Below are 21,372 nucleotides of genomic sequence, written 5' to 3' on the forward strand. Positions count from 1 at the left end.
AAACAAATTTGGCCTTTCTTTTAAACACACAAGTGACTGAGCTGAGGTGATGGTTGCTTCACTGATTTTCAGCTCAGATAACAATTTACAAAGTAAGCTTGAGACTACCACTGTGCAGCTCAATATTCCTCTTTCCCTTTGCTTTTCCCCTCGTGAGTCACCTGCTTGCCCCTTTTCATTGAACTTGATTTAAATGCTTATCATTGTTCTCAGTGCCTTCTCCCAAAGGCACACCACTGTTTGTCCTTGTGACAGAGAGAAACACTGAACTCCACTTAACAGCCTCCTTTGAGCTAATGTACTTGATTTCCTACATCAGACAGCCAACTCTGAAGAGGCGGCTGTAGATTCAAGGCAAATCCCTCCCTGTCCCACAGAACCAAAGTGAGGGGAATTCACTGTTTGCAATAGGGCAGAGATGAGGAGGCAGAGAAAGTCTGGCCTTAACCATGACCTCCTGTGCTCAGCCGTGCCTGAGGAAGAGGAGGCACCTTGCAGCAGCAAAGAAGTTTGGTGTTGGTTGACAGATGGGGAATTCAAAGCACAAGTTAAAAAACGTACTTAGGAGATGTTTATGATTCTAAACCTTTTTTTTGTGTGCGCATTATTATGTCATTCTAGAAGGACATTAGGATCACTGAATACAAATGAGATCTTTTAAAAGGAATCATCTTTCTTTTATAGTTTTGTTTTCTTTCTTATTATCACACTATCTCACATGTCAAACCATGCTAATGGCTTTCTTGCACTGAGTGCAGCAGTACATGTAATGAAGCACAAACTCAGTTGTAAGAGGTAACAGACAAAGGAAACAATATTTTGCATCTAATGGGGAAAGAGAACGTGGAAGCAGAAATACCTTAGTTTTCATCAGCATTTAAATTTGGCAGCACATTTGACTAGTCTTAAAGTGCACAGACATCTCTTAAAAAAAAAACCCTTAATACTGGAATGATGTAAAATATTCTTGTAAATCAAACTAAGGGCAGGATCTTACGACCATCTGTCTTGAAAACCTCTAATCTGGTCAAGAAAGTCTGCAGTGTTCCTACCTGCTGGCAAGTCTGAATAAACTGGAAGAGTGAATGCCAGTTGCCTAGTTATGACATAAAAGCATCCCTTTTCCCAAACACAGAAATGCCTATATAATTCACCCCAAATCACTCAGAAATTCTGAGTCTAATTTGTGAAATGAGCTGATGGTCTCTCTTCAAATTTTTAAAAATCAGATGTTTTTCTTTTCTAAATTAAATCTTTGTGAAGTTGTGGTCACTCACAGGACTGCCCTTTCAACCTCTGATTCTCTGGATTTTCTCTGCATTATATTATATTCAGGCTGGCAGCACACTGAGCTTGTCATCCAGTTTCCTGGATGCTGTCAGATGCTTAAAGAGGAAAACATGCAAATTATCATGAAAAATAATGTGCTTTCCCATGGGAGATACGTGGTGGAAAGAAGAAGGAAATAAATCCGATCTTAAGCTATAGTTCAACCTTTATGTACTGTTACAGAGCACGCAAAATGAGAAATCTCAGCATGTTTCAGTTACATTGGCTCTCTTACATTATCCATCCTGTAATCCAGATATGTCTGAGCCACAGTTCACAAGGAGTCATACTGGGAGAGAATAGATTAAAGGCAAAGAAAAAGAAGCAAAGGCAAGAGAAGAAGCTTTCCTAGCTCTTGATGAGGAATGTCTAATACAAATTATAAAAGCTGAGCTATCTTCATAAACATTGACCTGAAGTTCCAGACCCCAATAATGCTTCATGAAAAACATTTTCTGTCTTCTATTTTGCTGCAATTGTTTGTGTATGTTGAGTCTTTTTGCTTTTTGAAGACAGCAGTGCATAGAAGGCATGGAAAGTGGAGACCTGTGATGAAGTTCATCACCTCCCACTCTTTACTTTGGAACAGAAGTTGTGTTTTCTGTTTGAGAAAAATTGCTCCTGTGGTAATGATAATGACGTCGTAAGCAATGTACTTGAAACACTTATAACCTATAACAGAAACTAAAATGTTCACATATCAAGACAAGCAGAAGATTGGACTGGAAAAATTTAGGAAGCTGCCCTGAGTAATGTTTAACAAAAGATCTCCTTCCCACTTCAGCAGTAAAAAACCTAGAATGGAAATTACTGTTGTCCACAGGTACGACTAAAATAACTGAATCTTGTGACAACCCTGATGCATGAAGAAACCTTCCTGGGATTTACAAGGCACTGCTTTAGGGCATGACAAATCTTTGTGGCCCAGTCTGATTGCTGATGTTCTACAGAATACCACACACGTACTACCACCATCAGGGAAGTTGGAGATAATGTGATTTTGACTCAGTCCCTTTCCCTCTCCATTTCGCACACATCATACTCATCCAGTCCTATGCAAGACTTTCTAAACTGAATCACACATCGTGCTTCTTCTGAAATGTGTAAGCCATCTGCCACAACTCTGTTTGGTTTTGAGCCATTTCTTTGTGAATAGGTGCTTATCGGTCTCTTTTGTTATTATTTGTACTTTGAGGTAGGTGATGGGGAGTCCAAGACCACCAACGCTGTCTGTGTCTGACCACATGCATACAGAATTATTTTCTATAAATAATGGAAGAGCTTCTAAAAACTGTGTTTCTATTTATGCTTCTGTTGGATGTTTTGTTAGTTCTGGCATGTAGATTTTTTTTATGTGTCAATAAACAAGAATAGTGAGGCAATATAAGTGTATTGTGACAATTAGAAGTGCTAATAATGCTTCAAAGAAAAGAATTCTAGATTATAAATAAAAAGACGGAGCTTATGATTTGCAATGAATGCATGCTTATGTTTGAGAGCCAGTGTTTTAGCCAGTGTTTTTAGTTTTCAAAGTGTTTTGATATATGCAAAGTGCTACAAGCAGTACTTTTTCCCCCTGTGGATAGTAGAGATGGCCGTCGTTGATATATGGGAGGCAAAAGGACAATTTTGTTGTGTTTTCTTTTGAAAGAAAACTGCTGAAGAAGTGGCCTTTCTGTTTCTTTGACCTACATTGGCTCAGTGCTTGGTGTGATCTCCCATAAAGAACCCCATAGCCAGTAATTCTAATCCCTAAACTATTCTCCCCTAGCACTGTCTAAAAGCAAAAATATGTCTTTCTCTTCGTGCTTAGTCTCAGTGGAGCACAGCTGCTTCTGTGGGTTGTAGATAGAAAGGTGATCTGATTTTCTGCATGCGCATGAATATGTGCATCTGAACTATTTTTTCCACAGAAGTTACCCTGAATGAAGTAGAAAAATAAACGTGCTGTTCTTTCACAAAATGGTGACGGTTTCCATAATTTGATACACTGAAGTATTGGTTTTGTAGAAAGGTCTCCTTCTCTCAAGTTTGCAGCTTTGTGTATGCCTGTGTAAAAGATATAAATCAAAGAATCATAAAATAATTTTGGGTTAGAAGGGACCTCTAGAGGTCATGCTGTCTGAGCCCAATCCAGCCTGTTTTCAAGTTATTTAAATCTGCTCATGATTTATTCTGGTCCAGTTTTAAACACCTCCGAAGACAGAGGATAGACATAAAAATATATAGGGCAAAAAGTACAGGGTTTTTCTATATCTTCTGTATTTAAAATAGGAATCTCCATAATCAGCTTAGAATTTTCACAGTGAATGAAATCAGTCATATCCATTACTGGAAGTAGAGAAGTCAGCAGATGGAAATTTTCCTTTTCTAGAAGGCTTGAGGGCACAAGGAGCCTATCAGGCATATTTGCATTAATAAACAGTCACACAGATAAAAAGGCACAAGACACAGCCCGTAAGCTTAAGTACAACCAGTCATATTCTAGAAAATACCTTTCTAAAATCTGAATTTTAAAGCAAATTGTGATTTGCTTTTCATAATAATTTAGAAGTGTCCAGTTCATTTTGGGCCCACTTGCCAGGAATTTTTAGTTTGAGTAGGAAATTAATGGCTGTCTAGTAATGGATGTTTAACTTACTAAATATCTAGGAGTTACTATTTTTTTTCTCCTTGGAAAAGTGTGTTTCTTTCTCATGAAGACAAAGGAGCAGAAGGAAGAGGCATAATTTCATATCGAATTGCATTTAAGTTACTTTTGAACTGAGGTCTTTGAAAGCTGCTTGAAGATTGTGAATGAGCAGAGGACAGCAGAGGACCTGGTGAAGTCACATCAATGTAGACTTGTGGGCTATATCACAGTGTCACCGTATGCATATGACTGCACTTCCTTTGCTAACATATCCTCGTGTCTCATTTATAACGATGCATGTACATTTGCAAATGGCAATTTACATAGCGTTAAAACCCTTCTGTTCTTTCTTCAGCAAACAGAAGTACTAAAACCAGCAGGAGGAGTGGTAAAACGGCAGGTGTTTTGGCAGAGGGCTGTGTGCATTGGTTCTCCACATATATTTCTCTGATCCAAAGCAATGTGGTGTCCTTCTTAATGATCCAAAATCAGAACCGAAGTGCCAGGCACTTCAGTAAGAGAAAAGTATCTTGGGCCACGTGCAGCTGCTGATCTTACATCTGTGAGCTACTTCCTTAGTAAGGACCTCATAATGAACAGCTGTTTGATGAACAGCATTTCTATGCCTTTGGATTCTTCATCATGTAAAATTCCTCACAATTAACCTCAGCTCTGCCCATATTATTTCTCTAGGACTACACATATGCGTATACTCTTTTGCATGGTTGCTGCAAATTGGATTTACAAGGGCTGAGTTCTGCATTCCCTCAAACTGTCTCTTTTACTTATCAGTGTTTGACATCAGTTTTAATAGCTGCATTATCTTCCTCTCTTTCAAACATGATTGCAGTTGATCACAGTATTCAAGTGATTCAGCTGGGTGGACAAACTCACAGACAACATTTCTGTAGTCTTATTTCCTTGCAAAATCTGGTGGAAGAGTCAAGTTTTGTCATTTTCTGGGCTTTCAAGAAAATATAATTAAGTTCCAGATGTTTCCAGTTGAAGTGATGGCTTGACATCTTTGTGTATATAACAAAGTGGTCTTATTACCCTGGTCTCTGAAATTACAATGCTGGCCACATGAATGTCCTTTTCACAGTCACGTCTCTTTTCATTTCAAATTTTCCTGCCTAAAAAATCAGAGCAGTAGAGGGAGTGGCAGCTCAAGAATGACAGCTGTGAGGTGCAAATTGGATTTTCTGACGAAAATGGTGAGGCTTGTGTGAGTGAATTAACTCCCAAAGGAAAGCTTACCCACATTGTTCAGAAAACGTATAATGAGAACACTTATTGTTCAGGTAGGAAGAAGTTTTAAGACTTGTTCATCAATGTAATTTGTACAGTCAGGGAGACTGATACTCCAGACTAGAAAATCAATGTCCTCACAGACTCTGAGTTCTGGTGACTGCATCCAGAACTTCTGAGGATGGATTGTGTTGGCTATGTTGGGCTTTTACTTTTTTTTGCAGGCTAAAAAGTTTGGGCAGGTTCAGAAAGGTATCCAGTCTTGAATGGTCTTGAAATTTTGAGTTCATATGTGGTTTGTTTGAAACCCTCCTGTTACATTCTGTAGAACATATTAGGACTGATAGTATTTCTTTATTGGTTTGTAAAACTTAATCATTTCTCCAAATCCTCAAGGTCACTGTTTACTAAGCTACTTGTTCCTGTTTCCCAAGAGACACAAAACATCTATAAGGAAAAAATTAGCCTTACGAACCAAAATTTGTTAGCTTATTCTGAAGTTTAGATTGAAAGGCTCATAACAAGGAAGAAGCAGGAGGGAAGGTTTAGATTGGGTGTCAGAGGGAATTTCTTCACAGAGAGAGTGGTGAGGTGCTGGGACAGGCTGCCCACAGAGGCTGTGGATGCCCCGTCCCTGGAGGTGTTCAAGGCCAGGTTGGATGGGGCCCTGGGCAGCCTGGTCTAGAACCAGATCTGGAGGTTTGTGGCCCTGCATGTGGCAGGGTGATAGGAACTTGATGATCTTTGGGGTTCCTTTCAACCCAAGCCATTCTATGATTCCATGATTCTATGAAGCAGTTAGCATCAAAATCACATCAGTGTAACTGCTGATTAAGAAGCCAGTGGCATCTGTTAGCACAGCTCCTATTCATTCATGCTGCTGTCATTTGCTGTTACTGCCAGCTGATTGTGTGCTGCAAGTAGCCAGCCATAGAGCAAAAGTCCATATGTTTCCAATAAGATGAAGAACCATCTTTTACTGATGGTTTGGAGGCTTAATAGGGTGCTAGATTCAAGCTAGCATAAGCACTGGCTTACCTAATAATTTAGTAAGGATTTTGATAGGTAATAGATCCAGGCCAGTTGACTTCATTTACCTCCTTAAGACTAGTGAACAAAGCGTAGGCTTTCAGACTATTGGAGTATTTTCATTGCCAATGACAAAGGGATCTGTCAGCTGGATAGCTGGAGCAGGCCATGGTTTTAGACTGAAAGTACCATTGCTTTTAACACCCAATAGGATGCAAAGCAGGTGGGAGTTCAAACTGTCAAGTGTACTTAGTTGGAGGTGCAAAGGGAATTATTGTTCCTAGAGTAAAGAGGGCAGTTGTCCAGTGGCAGTAGTTTGGAATTTATCAAGAATTCACCAATTTGTGTACTAAGCTTTCTCCAGGTATCTCTTCAGGGCAATTCTGCCAAATTCTTTGAAAATGGTCTTTGCTACAGTCTGAAGGAAGCAGAATACAGGATGAACATTTTAACTGCAGAGACATGTGGAAAGTGCATGCTTTTTGCCAAACCTTTTCAGCTTTTCTGTACTGAATTTGACTCATTTTTCTTATGCTTTGACTTCTTTAACATTGCTCTTCTGCGGTTACATATTGGATGCATTTGAATTGCTGGTGCAGCTGAAGATTCAAACTATTAAGGCAGAAGTCCAGCAGTGGTGTCAGGTTTTAAAGATCTGACTTGTTCTTCAGTAGTCAACACCTTTCTTAGCTGCAACTGCTCATCTCTTGTACAGACACAGCAAACATTCTCAAGAAATGAATGTTTTCATTCTTTTCAGTGTGGAGAGAAATAGTGAATGAATTTAATACTGCTTTTAAATTTTCTAGTCTTCTTTATAGTGGATTCTATTTCGAATATCATGAAAGCTCTGTTAACCAGAAATGACAATAGTTATATTTATTTAACACCTTTCTTCTCATGGTGCTTCAGAAACTGATAAATGAAATGTAATGATCAGAAACAACTGAAATGCAACCCATTCTGAGGTGAAACACAGCAGCTATAAAACAGCAAAGAGTAACATTTCAAAGTGGATTAGGGTAGGGCTGAAGGTGAAGATGGTCTTGTGCAAGAGGTGGATATTTCCTCTGCTCTTGTAACTTCCAACAGATTTATGAAAGGTAATTCTTTAGTGCAGGATATTTATTTAGTATTCTAATGACACTTGTATGCTTTTGAGAATCTTCCTTCCTGCATATTGTTACAGTGTGCTCTTTCAAGCTGTAAAATGTGCAGTGTTTTTATGATAGGTGATCTAGAGTCTTGCAGGTGCACAGTGCTTGACATGATCTGATTCTGCTAAAGGGATGTGAAAGAAAAGTGATCTCAGTAGTGCCTGAACTTTTAAAAACGTTGGAGATGAGACTATACGCATTTGCTTTTAGCAGTTAACTCTTATTCTGCTTTTCTTGTTTGCTTGTTTTTTTGTTTGTTTGTTTTTATTTTTGCCAGCGTATTTGCCATCATTTTATAGTCATGAGTTGAATTGCCACTCACTCTTGAATATACATCTACTTCAAATAGAGCAGATAGTTACTGTATGCTAAACTGAGAAGCATAGCCATTCAGTCTACTGCAAATGCAGGTGATAAGCACTACTACCTCTGAACAGCTCAGGGCACTAAGCCTGAGTGGAGGCATGGCCCCAGGTGTGGATGGGCAGGACTAAGCAGAGGGGCCTGTCTCCCACCTCCGCACCCCACCTACCTCTACTGTTGGAGGAGACCAGTTGGCACCCTCTGCGGGAAATATAAGCAATTTCTGCACTTGATCTTTCTCCTCCTGCTGTTCCCTGGGCTGGCTATGGCCCTGGAAATGGGAGGAGTGCCTCCAAAGCTGGCTAGGGAGGAAGGATATGAAGGGGAATTGCTTTACTGCAAAGTTAATTTTGCCACATCTGGGCTGAGGACAAAATGGGAAATTATTGCTTTGTTTCTCCTTCTCTTTGCCCCCCAAGCTTTAGGACAACAAAAATTGATTTTGCATACATTGCTAGAAGTCTGGAACTAGCTTTCAGTAAGCAGTACAGTTTTATGGCTTGTTAAGTCCCTGATTTTCTTTAACTCTCCTGAAAAAGCTGGCTTACTTTGTAGCCTGAAATCCAGATGGATACTCCATCCTGTTAAAGTTTTATTTTGCTTTTAGTCCAGCTAAAATGTGAGGAAGCAATCTAACTATTTGACACATATTGGACCCCTTTGATAGCCGTAATAACCTCCAAAATCATATATCTCAAACCAAATTATGTAGCAGATGAACATGCATTTCACGGGAAAAGCATGTTGCTTGGTCAGTGTAGCAGGTGTGACGGGAAATATGCTGTGTTGGTGTCCAACAAGCACAAGGCCAACTTAGTTCTTTCTCTGCTGCATTGACATTCTTCAGCTTCTTTTTCACATTTTTTTCTGTTTGTTCAGACAATCTGAATCTCGAAATGATGGAAAGATGCCTGCAGCCTCCTTGGGTAAGCTGGTGCTGTTGGCAGTTCAGCCAAACGCTTTGCTATAGCTTAAGACTCCATCAGAAATCCGAAGAACTCAAATGCCCGTAGACTCCAGCCCAAGCAGACATTGTGTAAATGTTTAGTCTGAGGTATTTTATTATCTTGTTTCTCTTCTGTTTGAGAACCACCATTTAACCTGTTCTGGATTTTCTTTTTATGCAGTGTTTGAAAAACAGGATAAACCTGTGTCCTTCCAGTCTCAGTGAAAGAACAAAAAATTTACAATACTTTGGGTAAAGAGAGGTGGGAAATTATTGCTCTGGATTTAGCTTCTGTGAAATCTATGGTTTATGTAAAGAAACATCCTTCTGGCAGAGTATTTTCAGAAGATTTTTTTTTTTCTTTTAAATGTAGATAATTTTATTCAATATGGATGTGAGAAAACATTCTTCTATTAAGTGCTGGAGAGGATTCAGTGTAACGGGCAGCTGGGAGATATTATAGATCAGATTAAAACCTTCTGAATTGAATTGCTCATAGCAGTTGGTGATTATTACTTATTATAGTAGATGTTAAATTGACTTTGCTCACTCTTGATGATTTAGCTTAAATATTCACTCCTGAGTAGCTGAAGAGTTGAAGCAGTGGAATTGATTCTACTTGGAAAGAGGCTTCCAGACTTCAGTGCAAGATATATCTTTTTGGTCAAGTATTTCCTGCCTTTTCTGGCTGGAGTCTTTTTGTACAATTAGAAGGTTTGAAAAGAAGATTTCTTTGTTATTTATTGCAGAGCTGTGTGGGTTATTTTTTTTTTAGTTTTAGGGCTATTTTTTTTTAGTTTTACTAGGTGACATAATGATGTCTATCTTAAAATAAATGCTTTCTGAGAATTTCATTTTCACAGACATTTCAGATCAAATCCAGCTAAATCACTGGGCCAGCAGCCGCCCCAAATAAGAGGTGCTATTAATTTCAGAAGAATAACATCAATGTTCAGTTTGTCCAGGAAGCAGAAAATTTAAGACTAGTCACTAGGCAAGGTTGTTGGGTTGCTATTTTGGTTATTAATCAGTTAAGGTAGATTAACTCAATGACAGTATTACCAGAGTACACAACTACATACCAGGGGCCCAATGAACCAGACCTCATTTGTTTACCTTCATCTGCAGTGCATCTTCGTATTTTTTGCTTGTGGTGACCAATAGTACCAAAGCTTAGGAGTTTCTCATATAAGCTTTCAAACTTCTCTCCCAAGAGAACTGAAGGAGAACAGACTCCTCATTTAGTACATTTCTGTGATACAGGTGCTAATGAAAAAGAAGGATCTCCATCTGCATAAGTTGCTGTAATGCTCACTGTGTTGTGTATTCAGTAGTGACTTTGGGACTAGAGACCCCAAATTTGAACCATTTGTGGCCTTCCTCCTGCTCTTCATTCATTCAAGTTCACTTTGCTGCAATGCAAGAGTTGACAAGTGCTTCAGCAACGTTGTTTAAGTCTAAATTTAACAAGTTGGGCAAACTGCAACAACTGAAAACAAGCTCTTAAGACAAGCATGAAAATACCTCAAAACTTCAACCGAGGTGAATGATTTCTCTGTTTACAAAAACTTGCCTATGTTATAAGAACAGGCAGGACTGAGAACATGAGCTTTTTCCTTCTATGTTTACAATTAAGACAATTCTATCTTGTCGCCCTAAAACTTTGATCCTCCTAAATGTTATCCCTCTCGTCATTGTACAGAGCTGTCTTCCTTATTAATTTAATTAGTAGAGACGCAGTAGACTTTGGGGCACAGAAAAACCTTTCAGACAGGGTAGGAAAATTTACAGGCAAATGTACTCTCTGTTGGGCTGAAAGACAAAGCCATTCCTCTCTGTTGCTATGTCACATGATGGAGGAGCATGAGCCACATTTAAAGAGGCTGCCCAAACATTTTTTACTATCCCCACACAGAAAATTCGTGCTGCCAGCTCCAGCTGTCAATATGAATTACATACCTACACTGTCTTAATGTAGGCATTTACCAAAACATCTGCAGGTGGTCTTCAAAAGCAAGAAAAATAGAATAAAAATACAGACCTTGAAATTTCTTCTTCGTCGTCTTTTTTTTTTTTTTTAAGCTACAAACAAAAACTTAAGTATTTTTTCTCTTACTTCCATGCAAACCAGAGCAGATTTTTTTCTATACTGTATGTGACTTTTCATTCAAGATGTCATTTTGATGCTTAATACAGAAGCACTCAGGATATTTATCTACCTTATTCTAACCAACACATGGACATACTGTGCAATAAAGCAAGACTTTCTCAGTCTTTCCTCTTTAATCCTAGAAGAGCTCAAAAAAAGATAGATAATTTGTACTCCTTTTAATTGTAATGGTTTTCCTTATGATCTGATAGTTACAATATATGCCTGTGCATCTGGAAGCTTCTTCTACTTATCTTCAAAATATTAGTAAAAAGGATACTAACAGGCAACTAACCAAGGAAATTATGATGCTTGGACTGCATCTTTGAAAAGGATGTTTTGAGTGATGCATGGTTATAATTTTCCGGATTGTATTCAGATGTCAGAACTGGCAGTTGTTTCCCCAACCAGCAGGTGTTCAAGCTGATAGATGAGATGATAATAAGAACCAGCAGAAGACTATATGAGGAATTCTATATAGCCTAATGCTCATGCTTGACTACATGCAGAGTCATTAGGCAGTGAAAGTTTTATTTAATCCCCAGACTGATAATAATAGAGACTGAATTCAGTCACTGAAGGCATCTGTTTTTGGTTCCTTTCAGCGTCTGGAGAAAGTACAGAGATTTATATGAATGCTCCTTTAGTCCTTATTAAAATGAAAGACTTTTCCAGTGTGATTTCTATATTTACCCTGTGACTGTTCCCTGTGAGCATCCCTGTAAGGGCCACCGAGACGATCTCTCAGTGAATTGTCTCAATTGTCTCTTTTCAAACTAGAGTGAAGAAAAAGGGAGGAATAATACATGAGCTCTATCCATGAAAAGGCTTGCAGCATGGATGTGGGTGCTGGAGGAAAACTTACAATTTCATGTATTTTTAACCAGAGTAAGGCTGCATCTAGCCTTTCAAAACCTTCTGTATTATAGTTCACAGAGAAATCTGATAGGACAGTTTAGAAAGAATCAACATAGTATTTCAATACAAACTTGGCGGGGCAACCATGAAAGAAGCACAGAAAAATAAACAAAAGAAGAACTTGTTTTTTAGGATGTCTCTGTTTTCAGACTATAGAAAAGATACAGGAGTTGTTCTAAACTGCTGGATGGTCCTTCCAACAGACCTGTGCTGCTATCCTGACACGTACACACGCACTTAAAACATACATTGCTGAAATTTCTTCCAGGACAATATTAAGCTGAAAACGTGGGTGATCCAAAGAAAATGTGCCTGCTGTCCAAAATGCCTGTTGCTCCCTCACTTCAAATATTGACATTTGTCTGGGTGCTTCTCATTGTTTAGGTTGTCCACAGACCAATTTAACCGAGGCTACACTGCCAAGAAATAGGACTTGTCTCAGTAGAAAATTTCATAATCATTACCACTCTTTAGTGCACGCTTTGTCTCATTTAATTTTTTAATTGCTGTCAGTGTAGCTTGAAAATTGATGTACGCTGTTGCCTGCATGTCACCACACTGTACTGGTCTGTCTTCTCAATAACATTAAATACACAATTTTTTCTTCATTTGTGTTCACTTAATATATGCATTACTAAGTGAATAATGTTCAGAGATCTGATCATTGCTTTATTACCTTAGTTTTTTAATTCACTGTTGTGTGCTTGGTGTCAGAGAAAGCCATTAAGAGATAGGTATCACACATGGTTACAGATGTATAGTCAGACAGAAAGTGGATTTCATTCTAGAAAAATGTTTTTTTCACTTTTATTTCCACTCTTAGAATTGTTAAAAGACCTTGGGAGAAAGCAAATTCACATAAAGACTTGTTGATTTTAAAGCATGCCTTCTTAGTCTGTCATTATGGTATTGCAAATTTTACTTTGTAGTTATTTCATAATTTACTTTATAATTCCTAAAGTTCTGTTGTTATTTCAAGGGGCAGTTTAGTGGCATAAGAGAATAGGGATAGCAACAGAAAGTATGATTAGATGCTGGAGAAAAAATGTGCAGTGAAGATCAAACACTGGAACAAGTTGCCCAAAGAAGTATTAAAATCTCCATCCTTGGAAGTATTCTAGATTTGGCTGGATATAATTCTGAGGAACCTGCTCTGACTTCAAAGACTGATGTGCTTTTAGCGGGGACTTGGACTAGATGACCTCCAGAGGTCGTTTCCAGTCTAAATCATGCTCAAATTCTGAGAATATTGTGCTCTTTTGTCAATAGTTTGCAGTGAAAGTACTAGTTTACAAAGGCTTATAGAATGTGAAATTTTTAAGGCTAGCAGTAAGATTAGTAAAATTTGCCCTTGGAATATCCTCTGCAGTAACATTAAGTATTTCACCAAATTACCAAAGACTAAATTCACTACCATTGGTACCACAAAGGTCACTGCTGTCAACCCCTGGCTTATGGGCCTAACTTCTTTTATTTCTGCTGAAAATAAAGCATTGGCCTCTGCTTTCCATTGTAGCTTTGCTGGCACTTTCCTAGTTAAAAAATAGCCTGGGTGGAAGTCCTAGTGAATGATTCATTCCATTTCCCAGCGAAGGAAGAATTTTCCCTACCGCATGCTGCTAGTTCTTTTCCTCATCCCATTCTAAGTCTCCCAAATGACAAGGTTCACTCTACTGTATTTGCCAGTCTAATTGTTGACTTCATGAGGTTGTGCTCTCTCTGTTGTTTTTCCCTAATGCCAATCTAAGTTTTCTCCTAATATCTCTTTCCTGTTACTCCTATTTCTATCTCACATATTATATTAATATTCTTGTCTCACTCTTTGGTGTTCAGATTTAATCCACTTGTAGATTACATCATGAACTATGGTTCATCTCATTCTTTTAGCAGCTTATATGTGATCGCGCTTATTTTCCTCTGAGTATTGCACTCAGAAATGCAGCCATTTCTTGCATCTCTGAAGTCTTCGGTGTTTGGAACTGAACAGAACTTCCCAAGCCTGTGCCCGGAGGAATTTAGGTTATTGCACAACTGTAGAAATTTGTCAGCCACTGTCACTGTCAGGGCTCTTCCAGCATTCTAGCGTCCCCGTGAAATATTCCCACAGTGTAGGTGTGTTATGGGATGTCCAGAATGATCCTTTCTGATAAGTAAGTTGTTAAAATTACTAGGTTCACATTTCTCATTGGAAAAACAGAAATAGAGGATAAATGTAGTGAAATGTTTTGCACTGAAACCAGCCAAACCATGGGGTGTGCCACCAGCATAGCTTTCCTTTCAATGTTTTAAAAATACTAATAGATACTACCTGCATGCAGTACGAAACATAAACTATGGAGAGATTTTCTTGCAGCTCTTAACTAATATCAAATGCTGTAAGATCATCTAGATAGACATGGGATACAATGAGAAATGCGATGAAAAATTAAGTATGTTGAGCAAACAAGCAGGAAAAGGGAGAAGAGAACCCAACTCAGTGATAGAAGGGAGGAGGATGGAGCAGGCTGGGGAAATGGTAATTCCCCAATGTAAATACCCCATATAGCTATCCAACTTAATGTTCACATGATAACCTAACAGCTATCCTAATTCTCATTCCCTCTCCTCTTTCCTCTCTTCTGTCCTCTCTATACCTGTGTCCAAACCTGAGGAGGCCTGAAAGTGTGTCAGTGTGTGTGTGCACAGACTGCATGCCCAAAAAGACCATTTGTACCTGCTTATCTTTTAGGTATGTTAGTCATTCAGTGCTACCAGGAATATGATTTTGTTTAGCTAGAAAAAGAACATGTTCTATTTCACATCGAACTTCCCCTGAGGGAAAAGTGAACAAACATGTTTAAATTGCAAGAAGAAAAATTTTACTAATTCAAAATAATCTGATGGATCTCTAAACTCACAACAGAAGCTTGGGAGGTTTGCCCACCAGTGTGAAGATGTGAGTCTGAATCATTGCAGAGGAAGGCCAGTGTACCAGCAAAGCTCTCCCTTTGCTACATCAGGACAAGTCAGGGGCTCTGTGTTAACTAACAATTCATCAGTCTCCAGCAGTAATCCCCTCCCAGGCAAAAGAGCTGCACATCTACATTTCTACTTCAGTTGTGGTGAGACACACAGACAGTCTTCCACACAGATAAATATTCAGCCCATTCACTGGGGGCCGTTACCACACAACGTCTGACCTAAGGTACACTGAATGCAGTGTCTGTCATTTAGAGACCTGTCTATATCTGCTTCCGTTTGTTGTGAAACTCAACTGTAGAATGTGTTAGATAATGTCTCCTTTATTAAGCCTCTAAATAATAGTTGTGTTGCAGCAATAAGCCAGTCACATCTGTCAAAAGTTTGAGAAAAACTGTACTCAGTTCAAAACAGTACTTTTATTTCCAACTTTTTAACAGAGACCAGCTTCTAAATATGATATCTTTTTGCTAGTGTTTCTGGAAGTCAACCTTTCTGACTGTTTTTCTTTGGCATCTACTATTCCAACAAAGAATGACTTTAATCATTTTATAAAGAGTCAGTTGTTTTTTTCATTTCATAGTTATGAGTAGAGCAGTGTTTAAGAGTTGGTCAATGTTTCCAATAAATTCCAGTTTGCCCAACTAAAGTTAAAAGAATAATGGATTTTTGTATTTGGGCATTTCTTTTTTCTTTGGAACACCATAGATTTTCCCTTTAGCTGGTCTGTGGACTCTGCTCTGTCTTGTGTTTTCCAGCAAGGCTTGCACTGTCTTTTGTCTTGTACCTGTTGAATATTGTCAGCTGTTCTTTAGTTGTGTAATTCAGACACACAATACTTAAGTATTAAGTGAAAAGTTACTGATGTCTTACCTGGATCTCATCCTAATATCTTTGTGATGCAGAAAGAGGCATCCTAGTTACTGAAATAAATGGGAATGAACCCATATATTTGTGGAACTGTGATCTGAAAGTACTCACTAGGGGTTGTTTTTAATTATAGATTAAATATAAATGTAAATATAAATAATTGTGATAATTTTGTCAAAAAGAAAAGATCCAGAGATATCAATCTGATCAAAGCAAGATTTTCCCGTAGGATGTTAGTTGTGTTTGTGGGGTTTTTTGGTTTTTTTTTGTTTTGTTTTTTTTACTGTCTTCGTCCTCCAAAGCAAGGTGAAATATCTGCAATTCATTGTTGCAGAACAACAATGCTCAATTTCTTCCTAAAGGCAGGGAGTGGCAGCAGGACTGGATTCCCTTTGGCCAGGGATCCAGGAGCATCCTACTGCTCCTTGTCAGAGAGCAGGATAGGCCATAGGGCAACCCCAGTCTAGGGCACTGGGCAATGTGTAATGACAGGGCAGGTCCAGGGCCAAGCTAGGAACATGAGCCAGTGAGTCTGGGTCAGAATCAGGGCTGGTGAGGGTAAGCAGAACCAGAGATAGCCAGCCCTCACCAACCGTGTCCTTTGTGATGAGGTCCCAGGTCTAGGTCCATGGCCCTGCAGATGGGCCAGCCCTGCTTGAACCCTTCCCACAGTCACCAAAGATCAAGGGCAATCCTCACCAGTGTCACCTCTAAGTCCACTCTGTGCCACAGCAGCCACACATACAGGACAAGGGACGCTGTCATGGGCCTTACTTTTCTATTTTATTTTTTAAAATATATTTAAGAATCGGTATTTTTGTTCTGGTGGAGACCATGTGTAAGTATTCATAGACAGTCTAAAGTAGGCAGCTATCTTGATGGTTTTTCCTCAGTGTTTTTCCTACAGTGCTTTTCCATGTAGTACCAAGAGATATGAGATGGAGGGACTGCTATCTTAGAGATAGGCAGTATTGCATACAAGGATGATACTAAGATTCTACTTTACTACAGTCTAACGATCTCAGCCTAGCTCACTGAATACAGCAGGTCATTTTCCCCTCTAATTCCCTGTTCTGAATTCCCAATCAGAGGTTGTCTTGGATAAAACCAGTAAGATCAGTGCTAGGGTCTTCAGTTTCCTGTCATCAAAATGACATCCTTTGGAGCAGGTAAGCACCACCTAGTTTTAATCTCATTAGTGCAACAGAAAGGATAACCAGAAATCTGTATAATGACGAAACAGGGATTTTACACAGAGATATTGAACTTGAAAGGATAGTGAACATTTGTGACATTAGAAACTTACTGCTTATTGTAGCACCTGGCTCTTTGATGAGTTAAACATCTACCATTACAGTTGCCTCAAATATTTCAGCAGAGATCAGGTCCTAAAATACAACAGAAACTCAGCTGTATTGTCCCACTTAGCCTCTGTTCTGTCTTTAGAAATGAGCTGGCTTGTTCCTTGTTGAACTGTATTTTCTCTCCCCTGAAAACTTTTCCACTGTGAACTTAGATGATTAGTTTAAAATTGTCTCTTTTGCCCAGCAATGCTCTGTTGTGCAAAGTCTGGTTGTAGCATGACGAGAAATATCTCTTTTTCTGGAACACCAGATGTATCTTACCCCTCTTTACCTAATCCAGTATTTTTTTTTTAGCAAAATGGGAGGTCAAGAGGGGATAGAGGGCAGAGGGAAGGGGTAGAAAGAGAAAAGAAAACCATTCAGGCTTTTGCATTGTGTTTTCAGTATAGAAGGGGGTCAGGAAAGCTTAACTCCTGAAGTTTGTTAAAAGTATCATTAAAGAAAACAGTGAAAGATTTAATTATATTGCATCATTCTAGAGATAAAGAGGCTCTGTGTTGCTGCACTATGCCATTCTCATGGACCCAAGGGTGGTGTTATTTATTAGAAAAAAAATATATAAATCTATTTCTTATTTGAAACCTTTTATGAACTGATCTCTGAATGTTGAGTCTCTCATCTCCATTTTACAGATGGAATAACTGAGATACTGACTATAAACTGCATGCAAAGGAACACCACAGGCAGAATTTGAGACTTGTGAGCAGAGAAAAGGAATCCATGCTGCCCCTGCGAGTACACTGACATTACCAGGTAAGAGTACCAAATGATGGGTTAGATTCTGGAGAGCCATTCTTCTGTCCCTTCAGAAAGCCACAGTTCTACTGCTGGTTTCAGGAGGACCTCAGTTTTAGACCACTCTTTCGTGTAGTAATAACTATAATGAAGGCACTGTGTGTAGACACACGTGGTTACATCTTTACAGCTGAAAATCCTTTCTAAATTCCACTTTAAGGTGAAATAGCTGCTCTACAGACTTTCAGAGTTATCTGTACTTAGAGGCAATACACCAGGTCTATTGTATCAGCAACTTATGGTCTTTTTACAGTTATAGTTTTTCCTGTGAACATAATTAGTCAATATGTGGCCCAAACAGTTGCTGTTCTGCCTCCAAAAGGGCAGGTGGTTAACTTCAGAGTGGCTTGAGTTTTCCTTGAGGCTTCAGAGTAGCCTGAGCCTTCATTAATACAGGGAGCCCAGAGCCTCAGTGGACTACTGACAATCAGTTTTAAAAATACTACATAGAGGAAGAACATCAAAGCTCTCAAACATCTCACCTGTCAACAATGTCCAACATATCCCTTCCTCTGCCTCCATTTTTTCACTGTCATTTGAACAGTTGCAGACTTCTTTTCAGCCTTAAAAGATTGGTTGTGGGGTTTTTTTTTTTGTTTTCTTTTTTACCTTTATAATGACATTTTGCATTTTGGAGCTAATTATATATGGAGAGAAAAATGACTGTATCAGATTGGATTGAGTCATACTCTAGCTAGCCCAAGATCCTGCACCCAAAAAGTGACCAAAACCAGATGCTTAGTGAAGAGCATCAGGATGGGGCAAGCTTTCACTTAATACATTGCCAGCATAGTCATATTTTCCAAGCAACCTACAACACAGAAACTATCTGCAGCAGGGATGGTTATGTGTTTAAGTTCTGTCAGGGAAAAGGGAACATCAGGAGAGAAGACATTGAGTCTAGGCCTTTACATTCACGTGATCATTACATTCATTTGTTTGATATTGCATTGCTTTCCATTTATTTCACGGATTTCTTTCTGCAGTTCATGTAATTTATGAATTATTTTTCAGAAAGTCCATTCTTGCTACTTGGACACTAGAGAGAATTTTTATTACAGCATGAAGAATTTTTCTAATCTGATGTCACCTAGCTCAGAAGTATTTCCCCTTTTACCATGTCTGCCTGCTAGCATTGTTTCCAAAAGATGCTGAAATCAAATTCTGCCTGTTTCATGTTTAAATCTTTACAAACATCTCTTGAAAAAAAAAACAAACACTTAGTTCCTAACTGTCCTAACAGTAAACAAACACCTTCCCTTTGTTGGAATTTCTTACTAGTATGTTCAGGTTTTATTTTCAGAAAAACATGACATGTTTTGCTAGTGATGTACTATTGTCTGGCATACCATATGGGTTCCTCCTTTTTGTTTTTTTTCTTTTTAAGAAGATCTGCAGCTGCTTCTCCAAGTAGCTGAGCAACTAACCCACGAAAATTGGGACAGTATGTTAAAGTACATAATGTGCTATTTAATTAACTTCCTAACATACCTGTCCAAAACCAGAGTCTAGTTTTAGTAGAAAAAAGTATGTCTCCTGTCTAAACAGTCTCAGTAGACAAGTGGCATTTCTTGAAGGAAAAACTTCATTCAGTATACAAGCATAGGAGTAACATGCATTACAAATTTAATCTCAGAAGGAAGTGGAAGTGTATAATCGAGAAGTTACAATTTTGATTCTCAACAAGTTAATTTATTGTGATTTTGTGTAATTGCACACACACACACAGCTTTAAGGTTTTCTCTTACGTGCTGCAACAGATTACTTAGATTGGACCAACAATTAAAATCTCACTCCACTTACGTAGAGAACTTACTGAACAAGGACCAATCCTACAAAAAATTCATATTGATTTCATTTGATCCAGTTGACTCTCAGGAAAGTACTCTCATTTGTAAGGTGAGACACATCTGTATGTCTTGAAGGATTAAAGTCTTTCTCAAAAGTCTTGTCTCTGGCTTTAGTCCACATGCAAAATGCACATGTAACTTTCTCATCATTTTGCTATGTGAAAATTTCTTTTGTGTGTCCACACAGTGAGTGTCATTTACAGTGCAATTTGAATTCTTGTATTTTTTTTTGTTGCATCTCCCGAGACACATGGTCCAGGATGTGAGAAGTAAAAATGTCTGTGTCAGTATGTCTTAACACCTCAGGGCAGCAAGAGGTGCTGAAGCATCCTCTGGTATTTATAAAAGGTTTTGGTTTTCTGCCTTACTGTGCTTTGTACACCCTTACTCTGTAGCAGTACAGTGAAACAGAGTGTAGCAGGCCCACCACTTGCAGGTGTGACAAATCTCATGCTGCCAGTGTGAGACATTCGTCCCTGTTTCCCACTCTCCAGCCTCAGCTACTGCAGCTCCTAGAGGATATACCGTTTTCCCTGCCACAAGGACCCTCCCAGGCTGCCCAACCATTTGGCTCCATAGGAAGGAGTTACAGACTTCTTGCTGCTTACAATTTAGGAAGACAAATGCCCTGCCAGCAGCTGAAAATGTTAAAAACACAAATATGATTATTCTTTCTGTACTCATTTGAGTGCTTTGATTTCAGAAAGTCTGTTTTTGTAACTACCTTCTAAATATTACTCATTACCTTCCTGGCTGCTTTGCACGTTGTTTTTCTTTTCACTTAAGATGTATTGCTTACACTGGGAGAAGCTGTGTGGCCCCATTTGACTAGTTTGACTGGCCTCATACGGTGTGAGAACAAGGACATATGGCAGGAGTTAGCACATCCAACATCCAATTTGCCACCCATGTATGGCCTTGAGCAAATCGTCTCTTAGCACATGTCAGTTCCCCTATGCATTTGTGAAAGGAATAGAGACAGTAATATCTTCCCTGTGGTAATATTCTGAATGTCTCTTAAAGACTGTACTGAGCATGGGGTGCCCAGTGCTTCTCAAGAACTAAGTACTTGTGACAGTGCTACTGGCAGAAAGTTGGACCCTGACCTCGTGCAACATCCTCACCTTACCATGGCAGTTGTCTGTGCACACTCCAGCAGATACATCTCCCTCTCTTTTGTAAGTGGATATAGTCAGAAAAATGTATCATAGAGAAGAGATTGTAAGGGGAACAAGGAGTAAGCTGGAGGTGAGGCGAATGTTGGCCTACATCTCACCAACATCATTCTCCCTAGAGGAAATCAAAGAAACATGAGCTTTGCAGACACCGGCCTCTTAGTTTAAATGCCTTCTGTGGTAAGTTTGATTCCAGCTGTTGTTGGATACCTGTGCTTGGATTTCACATAATTTTTCCAATGGAATAATTCTGTAAGTATAGTATTAGAAATGTTTGTTATTTTTCTTGGAAGACTTTTTTTAATAATAAAACTAGAAGCTTTTTAACCATAACATAACTACAATTCTTCTATACAGTCCTGCTATTTATTTTTTTTTAACTGAAATTACCTTGAAATGTGAAGGCTGTGATGGGGAGCTGATCGATGTTTGGCAGGTTCTACCGAGGAAACCTCTTGAACACAACAGGTTTTTAACCTGAAGAACAATGTTTTCCATTATCCCAAAGCTCAAGTGACTCATAGAAATAAGCAGGTCATTTTATACATAGAGAAGTAGTGTGCGAGGATTACCAAGTTCACCACTTTCT

The 21,372-nt window shown here is 38.8% G+C and overlaps 1 long non-coding RNA gene across 1 annotated transcript in view; it reads left to right on the plus strand.

The window, feature by feature from the left end:
- LOC116242346 (uncharacterized) overlaps positions 1 to 20,996 on the plus strand; it is a 211,442-nt gene extending 190,446 nt beyond the window's left edge. Inside the window, exons 7-8 of the long non-coding RNA XR_004169723.2 lie at positions 17,596 to 17,716; positions 20,103 to 20,996. This is a non-coding gene — a long non-coding RNA (uncharacterized LOC116242346). The remainder of the gene's footprint in view (positions 1 to 17,595; positions 17,717 to 20,102) is intronic.
- The last annotated feature ends 376 nt before the right edge of the window (positions 20,997 to 21,372 follow it).

Source organism: Phasianus colchicus, chromosome 1, assembly GCF_987193195.1.
Source record: "Phasianus colchicus chromosome 1, bPhaCol1.hap1.1, whole genome shotgun sequence".
Lineage (NCBI taxonomy): Eukaryota > Metazoa > Chordata > Aves > Galliformes > Phasianidae > Phasianus > Phasianus colchicus.